The sequence below is a fragment of the Tachyglossus aculeatus genome, chromosome 9 (assembly GCF_015852505.1).
Source record: "Tachyglossus aculeatus isolate mTacAcu1 chromosome 9, mTacAcu1.pri, whole genome shotgun sequence".
NCBI classification, from domain to species: domain Eukaryota; kingdom Metazoa; phylum Chordata; class Mammalia; order Monotremata; family Tachyglossidae; genus Tachyglossus; species Tachyglossus aculeatus.
In genome coordinates this window covers 60,517,644-60,528,998 of record NC_052074.1, presented here as the reverse complement: position 1 = coordinate 60,528,998, position 11,355 = coordinate 60,517,644, and the positions used below count along the sequence as shown (strand labels likewise).

At 42.7% G+C, this 11,355-nt stretch overlaps 1 non-coding gene across 1 annotated transcript; it reads left to right on the top strand.

Moving 5' to 3' along the window:
- Nucleotides 1-294: 294 nt before the first annotated feature.
- On the top strand, nucleotides 295-430 carry LOC119932712. The gene has a single exon (XR_005452452.1). It is a non-coding gene; the product is annotated as a small nucleolar RNA SNORA7 (small nucleolar RNA).
- Nucleotides 431-11,355: the final 10,925 nt, after the last annotated feature.

Sequence of the window (11,355 nt, the reverse complement as noted above, 5' to 3'; positions counted from 1 at the left end):
GACTCTGCTCTATGCCTTAGTCGCCTCAGCAGTAAAGTGGGAATTCAATACCTGCTCTCCCTCCTTCCTAGACTGTGGGACCTGTGTGGGACAGGGACTGTCCCGCTTGATTATCTCATATCTACCGCAGAGGTGAGTAGAATGTTTGGCATAAATATCACCATCATTATGATTATTTGCAAAGATCTTCTCTTTTCCAAATGAAGGCTTGTAAGGTATGAGAGTCACAACTGGACGACTTACCTCGAGTTTTCCAAATATGCTTGGAAGCATAGGACCTAATGACCCTCCCCCCAAATCTCAGGATCACTTCTGGAGATTTTCCAGTACTCTACCAGTCTTGGCTACAGGAGAGAGTCAAGCAGAGGCCTACCCATTCCATTCCTAGCTTGGGCAGTTGCTAGCGAGGGGAAGGCAATCTGCGACAAGTCAAAACTCACCTGTGATGGGCAACAGCAGCATGGGAGACAGTCGAAGGTGGAGACTGGAGTCGACTGCGCAGAAGAAGGCAATAGTAAACCAGTTCCAGATTTAGATCAAGAAAACTCTACGGATCCACTACCGGAACGATTGCAGATGGAGTGGGGCGTTCTGGGAGAGCTGGGTCCATGGAGTTGCTATGGGTCGGAGATAACTCGACAGCGTAGGACAAGGCAATGACCTTCCATTTGCCTCTGAACCAGAAGTGCCCTCCCTCAATGATCCCTACGAATTTTTTCCCCATTCCTGTATAATCAATCAATCAATCTAAAGCATTGATTGAGGGCTTACTGTGTGCACAGTACTGTATGAATGAACAATAAATATGATTGATTGAATGAATGAATGGATGAATAAGAGATGATATTTTTAGACTGTGAGCCCACTGTTGGGTAGGGACTGTCTCTATATGTTGCCAATTTGTACTTCCCAAGCGCTTAGTACAGTGCTCTGCACATAGTAAGCGCTCAATAAATACGATTGATGATGATGATGATGATGATAGACCCATCCTTGTCCATAATGGGCTTCAGTCTAAGCGGACAGCGTGGCTTAGTGGATACAGCATGGGCCAGTGAGTTAGAAGGACCTGGATTCTAGTCCCAGCTCTGCCACATGTCTGCTGCGTGACCCAGGGCAAGTCACTTCACTTCTCTGTGCCTCAGTTCCCTCATCTGTAAAATGGGGATTAAATATGTGAGCCCCATGTGAGACAGGGACTGTGTCCAACCTGATTAACTTGCATCTACCCCAGCACTTAGAACAGTGCTTAGCACATATTAAGTACTTAAAAAGTAGAAGAAGAAGAAGAAGAAGAAGAAGAAGAAGAAGAAGAAGAAGAAAGGGGGCAGGTACCACAGATATCACTCTGAACAGATTAGCACATAACATTACCACTCAGAATATGGAGATACCTTTCTGACTTCGAAATATTTCATAAAATTGATCGATCGATCAATGGTATTTATTGAACAATTACTATGTGCAGCGCACTATACAAAGTGCTTGGTAAAGTACAATGTAACAGAGCTGGTAGACACATTCCCTGCCCACAAGAAGCTTATAGACAAGAGGGGGAGATTGATATTAATAAAAGAAATAAATGACAGATATGGACCTAAGTGCCGTGGGGCTGAGGAAGGGGAGAGGTGAATAAAGGGAACAAATCCAAGTGCAAGAGCATCGCAGAGGGGAGTGGGAGAAGAGGAAATGAGGGCTCAGTCGGGGAAGGCTTCTTGGAGGAGACGTGCTTCCAAGTAAGGCTTTGAAGTGGGGGAAGAGTAGTTGTCTGTCAGATATGAGGAAGGAGACCATTCCAGGACAAAAGCATGTTGTGAGGAACAGGTTACCAGTGGGATAGACAAGTTATAAGCAGGGAAGGAACATGAGCAACATAATAATAATAATAATGATAGCATTTATTAGGCGCTTACTATGTGCAAAGCACTGTTCTAAGTTCTGGGGAGGATACAAGGTGATCAGGTTGTCCCACGGTGGGCTCACAGTCTTCATCCCCTTTTTACAGATGAGGGAACTGAGGCCCAGAGAAGTTAAGTGACTTGCCCAAAGTCACACAGCTGACAATTGGTGGAGCTGGAATTTGAACCCATGACATCTGACTCCAAAGCCCGGGCTCTTTCCACTGAGCCACGCTGCTTTTCTATTACATTACCAGTGTGAACAGAGTGTCCTCCCTAGTGCCATTTTGTGGCTTTTAAAGAGTGTCTTGGGGAGGCTGCTTACCCCACTAAAATTTCATTTTCTGTGAATTCAGACTTCATTGCACCAACTCGTTCCTTCCAATGCTGAGTTGCTTCCCTGTGGCAGGGATCCCAGCGTGACTGAGTTGTCTGTCTTCCTTATGTGCATATTTGTCTTCCCTCATTGCTGTTTGAGTTAGCCCTTCCAAATCCTGGGAAGCCGACAGCGTGTTTGCATTTGGCCTAGTTTGGCTGTAATTGTGTCTTGCCGAACCTCAGGAAGCCCTTTCTTTCCTGGGCACGGATATGTCCTGCAGTCTGCCAGATCTGCACTTTAAATATTTGGTTTCTCCCTCCTCGTCGATTTCCTGGGCCTTATCTCCCTGCAGTCATCGGGAGTAACCTCGGGGAACTATTTAAGGCCCCGCTCTCACAGTCCAGAAACGCATTTGTAGTTCAGTATGCCCAATCTAGGAAATCTTTAAACCCGTTCCCCGTAGCTAACCGGATCTATAAATGTCTTAGGGGGAGGGTAAATCAACTTGTTCAAGCAAAAGAGCCTGTGCGATATCTGGGATGTTATTGAAATTCTACTGCCGGTAAAATCCTCCTGCCTTCTCGCAGAAACTACATCGCTTACAGTTCTTCGCCAAGCACTGTGTACCAAACACTGTCCTAAGCACTGAGGTAGAAATGAGTTAATCAGGTTGGACAGAGTCCCTGTCCCACACGGGGGTCACAGTCTTAATCCCCATTTTACAGATGATGCAATGGAGGCCCAGAAAACTAAAGTGAGTTGCCCAGAGTCACGCAGCAATCTCTACCCCAACCTCTTGCCCATCGCAGGGGTGATAATGGAGCAGGGTTCTCCCCACCAATCATCCATCATCTCCATCAACTCTCCCCTTGCCCGCTTGTCCTGCTCAAATGAAACCATCTGAGACCACTTTGGAAGGTGTTGTACCACGCTTAATCAATTAACTTTGTATTTTAAACATGGCGAAGGCCAACTAGCGATAAGGGGTGTGAATGGAATAGTGCTGTAGATTCCTTCCGTGATACTAATTGATTTTTCAGTACCTCCTCACAGCAGGGGAGATTAAGATGGGTTGATTTTGTATAGCTATTAGCCACGCTTAATACTTTCACACCTGCGGTTTCTGCCTCATCTACTGCCAACACCAAGGCGGTCCTAAGACATTCTTGTTTATAAAGTGGAATGGGGGGAAAGAAGCAGGGAGAATTGTTTTCATGCTGAAAGATTAACACTGCTAAAAATGGATTTTTTTTAATAGTCAGGGGCACCTTTCAAGAGTAGAATAAAACATAAGTTTGTGTCCTGAGGTTGGGCTGGCAAATTTTTTGTGATCTCACCCTGAGCCAGGTTTGAATCATAACTATGCTAGGAGGTTTGGCCTCACCCTATTATCCTCTGACTTGCCCAAGGTCACACGGCAGACAAGTGGGAAGCAGCTTGGAATAGTGGCTAGAGCACGGGCCTGGGTTCTAATCAGTCAGAAGGTCATGGGTTCTAATCCAGGCTCTATCACTTGTCTGCTGTGTAGCCTTGGGCAAATCACTTCATTTCTCTGCGCCTCAGTTACCTCATCTGTAAAGTGGGGATTAAGACTATGAGCCCCATGTGAGACAGGAACTGTGCCCAACCTAATTTGCTTAAATCCACCCCAGCGCTTAGTACAGTGCCTGGCACATAGTAAGCGCTTAATCAATCAATCAATCAATCGTATTTATTGAGCGCTTACTATGTGCAGAGCACTGTACTAAGCGCTTGGGAAGTACAAATTGGCAACACATAGAGACAGTCCCTACCCAACAGTGGGCTCACAGTCTAAAAGGGGGAGACAGAGAACAAAACCAAACATACCAACAAAATAAAATAAATAGGATAGAAATGTACAAGTAAAATAAATAAATAAATAGATAAATAGAGTAATAAATATGTACAACCATATATACATATGTACAGGTGCTGTGGGGAAGGGAAGGAGGTAAGATGGGGGGATGGAGAGGGGGACGAGGGGGAGAGGAAGGAAGGGGCTCAGTCTGGGAATGCCTCCTGGAGGAGGTGAGCCCTCAGCAGGGCCTTGAAATATCATAATTGTTATTATTATTAAGTGGCAGAATGGGGATTAGAAACTTCGTCCTTCTGACTCGCAGATCCGGGCTCTATCCACTGGGCCACTGCTTCTAAATGAGGGAAAGTGAGGGCCAGGGTGGAGAGGGAGGAGGAAAGCCAGATGAGGTTCACTTCCATGGTCGAGGATGGAGCCCATACAGGACGACTCTTAGCTCAAGGAGCTTTGTCGGAAGGTGAAGTTTAACTTCCTATCATGAAACTGCCTGACTTCAGTTCAACAAACCCTACAACCTTACAGAAATCAGAAAACAAGCGCTAAGCAGACATGAAGACCACCAGGATACAACCCCCTTTTATTAAATAGAAGAAAACTAGGATAAGTGAAGCTAACCTCCTGGTGGATTGGCCATCATGTCTGTTATAGTTTATTCTCTCATTTGAGCCAAACTGAAAAACAGTGCCTGCTGAGCTCTGAGTGAAGAGAAACTTTTGTTTTAATTTAGAAAATGATGTTAAAAGTATTTACAGGCTATAATTAAAGATTCGGCACTTGTGAAACAGTCATAAATGCATCTCTAAAAGGGTCCCGAGTGGTTAACGTTAATCATCTTCATTGTTCTGGGAAGATTAAAAACCAATAGATTTTTTAATCTGCTTTCAGATACTAAAGTTTCATTCCAATTTACAGCCTCTGTCAATGCTTTTCTATACACATTTTTATTTGGCTTCTCTGCTTCATCTGGGCCTTAGCAAATTTGTGGCTTCATGTTTTTCTATCTTTACAACCAGCAGCTATGGCTTTTTTCCAGTTACCACTTAAAACAAATGCATTTTTCATTTCCCAAGTAACAGTTTGATGTTCTTAATAAATGTATTCTGCAGAGAATTGGGAAGTAAATTTAAAGGTATTATCTCCCCATTGAGTTTAGAGGGCAAATTTTTATCTCTGAGCAGTGGAAACAAGAAGATATCACCATAGTGGGTCTGTTTATCATTTGTTTTGTCTGTTATCCCCATGCTGGAATTCGAACTTAACTTTCTTTACCATTCTGGCTTTTTGTATCTTAATCATGCACCCGTGTGCTTTATTACTTTTTGAGTTTATGAACTTTGAAGTCCAAGAGCGAATCAAAGGGCAAGGTAAAATTGATTTTTTAAAAAACTGAGTACCATAGAAAAACAGATAACTGGAATCAGATCTGATTATCTTGTATCTACCCGAGCACTTTGTAGAATGCTTGGCCCATAGTAAATGGTTGAATAAAACTGCAATTAAATTAGATCACCTAGGTCAAGTGATAAGAAATTATATTTGCTGTTATATTCAAGGCACAAAGATGTAAAATGAAATGCCTAATCATTTTCTGAAAAAACCTCAATCTTTAGATACACTTTTAAACAATGTTACACCCATCCATATTAGGACTTCATGAAAGGAAGTTTTTCTTAATACTGTATTTTAGCCACTCTTGGTTTCCCAAGGTGAGATCCTTGCCATGCCTGTGAAAGTAACTAGAAAGGCAACTACTTTTGGCTACACGAACACCTAATCAGCAGCATTGCTTAGTCGATCGAAATTGGGCCTGGGAGCCAGAATAATAATAATAATAATAATAATAGCATTTATTAAGCGCTTACTATGTGCAAAGCACTGTTCTAAGCGCTGGGGTAGATACAAGGTAATCAAGTTGTCCCACGTGGGACTCACAGACTTAATCCCCATTTTCCAGAAGAGGGAACTGAGGCCCAGAGAAGTGAAGTGACTTGCCTCAAGTCACACAGCTGGCAATTGGCGGAGCTGGGATTAGAACCCAAGACCTCTGGCTCCCAAGCCCGGGCTCTTTCCACTGAGCCACGCTGCTTCTCTATAATAATGGCATTTATTAAGCGCTTACTATGTGCAAAGCACTGTTCTAAGCGCTGGGTAGATGCTGTCCCACATGGGCCTTGCAGTCTCAATCCCCATTTTACAGATGAGGGAACTGAAGCCCAGAGAAGTGAAGGATCTAGGTTCTAATCCCGGCTCCACCATGTGCCTCCTGTGTGACCTTGGGCAAGTCACTAAACTTCTCTGTGTCTGTTACCTCATGTAAAATGGGGATAAGAGTGTGATCCCCATGTGGGACTGTGTCTGACCTAATTAACTTGCATCTACCCAGTGCTTGGCATATAGTAGGTGCTTAACAAATGCCATATTTATGATTATTACTATTAAACGGCATTATACTTCCCTAGATTGTAAGCTCATTGTGGGCAGGGAATGTGTCTACCAACTCTTTTATAGTGTATGCTCCCAAGAGCTTGGTACAGTGCTCTACGCACAATCAGAATTCAACAAATACCCTTTGATTGATTGGGATCCCTTACTCAAAATGACTAAAGCATTCTTTGAAGCCTCACCTTCAGAGCTTTCTGAAGAATTGATTATACATACCTACATACATAGTTACACCCAAAAGAAAAGGCCAAGGCTAAAAAAGGTAGAATGACTTCCAAGGAGGGAAAGAAGTGGTATTTGTTTGGACAAGAAGCCTAACTTCCCAACATTTATAATGTTGAATGGGATGAACCAAACTGGAAAGCCAAGGAGCCTGAGGAATTAGAGAATGAATTTTCATCTGATTGTTGTCATTGTTTCAAGATAGTTTACTTTAGCCTGCCATTCATCAACCAATTAATCATATTGACTGAGAGTTTACCATGTGCAGAGCACTGTACTAAGTGTTCTAGGCTGTTAGCTCGTTGTGGGCAGGGAATGTGTCTGTTTATTGGTATAGTATACTCTTGCGAGTGCTTAGCCCGGTGCTTTGCACACAGTAAGTGCTCAATAAGTGCAAATAAATGAATGAATGAATTGGGAGAATACAATATAACGGAATTGATAGACATGTTCTCTGTCCACATTATCTAGGTTTCTCAACTGAGACTGGGCCACAGGTCAGAGCTTGATATTAGGTCAAAATGTTGTCTGTAGGTCTCCAGATTTCTTTTAAATCTGGGCCTGACTGCTTTCTAATTCTGGCCTGTGGGGCCTTGCTAATTTCTGATTGGAGAAAAGCCTCTGATCTCACTGAACATAGACAAATCCTTGACTCTCCGGGTCAAAGAGGTGCTCGAGCTGTGGTTTCTCTGATGACTCCTGACCTTTGGCTTTACAGCCTTTCCATCATCTCTCTTCCCCCCACTTAATCCTCTCTCTTCTTCCACTCCACCCCAGCTCACCTGCTTCATTCTTCACAAGCTAACAAGTGCCTCATTCTCACCTCTCTCACTGCCATCCTCTTGCTCATACCTTGCCTCCTTCCTGGAACTCCCTCCACCTTTCACAATCATAATAACTATAGTGTTTGTTAGGTGTTTACTATGTGGCAAGGCCTGTACTATGCATTGTGGTGGGGAAATACAACATACTTGTGTCAAACACAGTCCCCTGGGGCTCGTAGTCTAAGTAGGATGGATAACAGGAATTGGAACCCCATTTTACAGATGAGGAAACTGAGGGACAGGGAAGTGAAGGGGACTTGCCCAAGGTCACAGAGCCAGCATGTGGCAGAGGCGGTATTAGAACCCAGGTCTTCTGATTCCCAGGCCTCTGTGCTTTCCACTAGGCCATGCTGCTTTTCTCTACCGTAGTGTCGCTTCAATCAATCAATCAATCAATCATATTTATTGAGCGCTTACCATGTGCAGAGCACTGTACTTCTGTTCAGTGTATTGGGTGCAGAGCACTTCAGCATGACCACCACTGCCCTCTCTGACATTCATGTACGTATTTCTTTACTCTTCTTATTTCCACTTATCTAGAATTTAAGTGTCCGTCAGTCCCATTTGACTGTGACCTCCATGAAGGCAAATACCACGTCTACTAATTTTATTGCATTCTCCCAAGAGTTTAATACAGTGCTCTGCACCCTCTAAACTGTAAGCAGCGTGGTATAGTGGATAGAGCGTGGGACTGGAAGTCAGAAGGTCATGTGTTCTAATCCTGGCTCTGCCACTTGTCTGCTGTGTGTCCTTGGGCAAAACACGTCACTTCTCTGTGTCTCAGTTACCTCATCTGTAAAATGAAGATCGAGACTGTGAGCCTCACGTGGGACATGGACTGTGTCCAACCCAATTTGCTTGTATCCACCTCAGTGCCACCTCAGTGCTTAGTACAGTGCCTGGCACATAGTAAGTCCTTAACAAATACCATAATTATCATCATTATAAATTGTTAATAATTATTATTAATATGTAATAGTGTTTCTAATAATAATATTACTATCAAGCTCATTGTAGGCACGGGATGTGTCTGTTATATTGTTAAAGTAAACTTTCCCAAGCACTTAGTACAGCGCTCTGCACACAGTAAGTGATCAACAAATACAATTGACTGATTACACCCAATTGGCTTTCAATAAATATTATTGATTGATTATTGACTGATGGAATGATCTCAATCCCATAAAGGGCTAAAGCAAGTCACTGTTCAGGCTGACCATCCTGGCTCACACTTTCTTTGTCCATTAGCTTCACTATGAATCAAGAGACAGATGATCTGAAACAGGCCAAACTTGGAATCCAACTTACACTGTTCACTTAAGGAGGACTCGGTCTAGCATCAGTGAAATAAAGACTTCTCAGCAGATGAGGGAAATGGGGTATAATTGAAGGTTTTAACTAAACTAAAAAGGGCAAGGATATATCAAGGAGTCTGACGTGAACACGGAAAATTAATTTAACCACGAAACACAGCATTTAATCTATGTTCAAAAGGTTTACGGAGAAGATCAAACTTTCACTCTGCTACCTACATTAGCATTCCTCCCAAATCTTTAATAAAAATTCTTTGTTATTGACTGCCCTTACATATTCTTCCTCAAATATTTTTTAAATCTTTCAATTTAACCACTTGAGTCAAGGGCGAAGACTCAAGTTTACTGCGTGGAAGGAAGCAATGGTAAACCACTTCTATATTTTTACCAAGAAAACTCTATGAATACACTACAGAACGATTGCAGATGGAGGTGGGGCATTTGGGAAGAGATGAGTCCATGGTGTTGCTATGGGTCGAAGATGGCTCGACAGCATAAGACAAAACAAGACTAATCTTGGCCTTTTATTGATCTATTTTGGTTCTTTCCTTAAACAGACTTTCCGCCTGAACCACAAACATCTCACCAGCTCTCGATTTGGTGGAAAATCAGCCCATGAAAAAATGATATTTATTGAGCACATACTCTTGCAGAGTATAGTACTAAGGATTTGCAAGGATATAATAGAGTTGTTAATCATGATTCTTGCTCTCACATCCTCCCACCTACCTGGAATTCCCTCCTGGAAAGCACTGTGGCCTAGTGGAAAGTGCAGGGGCCTAGTAATTAGAGGACCTGGGTTCTAATCCCAGCTCTGACACTCATCTGCTATGTGACCTTGGGTAAATCACTTAACTTCTCTGGAAGTCATTTGTAAAATGGGGATTAAGATGTGGACACCCCTGTGGAACGTGGTCCAAGTCCAACCAGATCGTCTTGCTTCTAATCCAGTGCTTAGTATCTTTCCTGGCAATCAATCAATCGACTGATCAATCAATGGTATTTATTGAGTGCTTACTGTGTGCACAACACTATGCTAAGTACTTGAAAGAGTACATTCCAACAGAATTGGCAGACATGTTTCCTCCCCATAAGTCTAGAGGGGGCACATAGATATAAATACTATTTTTCAAAAAAAACCTTTCTCCCCCTTCATATCCAACAGAGCTTCAGCTCTTCAGATCTTCAAAGCCCTACTAAACATATATCTCCTTCAAGATAAGCTCTTTGTGGTCAGGGTTTGTGTCTACCAATTCTATTGTACTCTGCTCCTTTGAGCACTTACTACAGTGCTCTGAACACAGTAAGTGCTCAATAAATACTCGATCATTTGATTAACCTTTCACCTTCTCCTCCCTTCTGTATCACCTATATACTTGGGTCTATTCTCCCTATGCACTTTGTTACTTTAATCACTCCTACCACCCTTATGTATATTTCCTTCATTCATTTATTCAATTGATTGAGCACTTAGTGTGTGTGCAAAGCACTGTAATAAACGTTTGGGAGAATACAATAGAACAAGAAACAGACACATTCCCCGCCCATGACTACGAGTTTATAGTCTGCTGCTTCCCCTATCTGTAATTTATTTTAACGTCTGTCACCCCATCTAGGTTATAAGCTCCTTGAGGGCAAGGATCGTGGCTACCAAGTCTGGCTTAGTGGCTAAAGCACAGGCCTAGGAGTCAGAAGGTCATGGTTCCAGTCCTGGCTCCGCCACACATCTGCTGTGTGACCTTGGGCGACTGACTTCATTTCTCTGGGCCTCAGTTAGCTCATCAGTAAAATGGGAATTAAGAGTGTGAGCCCTATGTGAGACAGGGACTGTCTCACTAAATTGAATCTACCCCAGTGCTTTAAAACAGTGCTTGGCACATAGTAAGCCATTAACAAATACCATCAATATTATTAATTTTCATTATTATTATTACTCTCCCAACCACTAAGTACAATGCCCTGCACACAGATAGTGCTTAATAAATACCATCAATTAACTAATCAAGAATCTTTTAATCTAATGGATAAAACAGACTACCAGAATAAATTACTGGTAGAGGGAAGCAAGAGAGTGTAGAGATATGTACCAAAACTGGGAACATTCTGCCCCTTTCTGAGCTCTATTATTTTCTGGCTGATTTAGTTTTAAAGCAGAAGGAAATTCTCGATCCTCTAAACGTACCCGAAACAAGGAATGTTTCCTATTATTCTTGTCCTCTTTAGACACAGCTAATCTTATGAGCTAACCGCATTACCATTAAGAGGAATTGGGCTGTTAGGGTTGCTAATTCTTTCATGTGCAAGTCATTTGTTTTCAAGTCGACCTCAAACTGTAGTAGCCCCCCGCCCAAGCTGGGTAAGAATAGGGGTGCCAACTTTTGATTCGGAGAGCGAGGGGGTAAAGTTGGGGTGGGATTTCTGAGGTAGAGTTTCCAAGGGGAGAAACGAAGTTGAACCTATTCTAAGAGACACAGAGGGACAACAGAGAACAAGACCACGG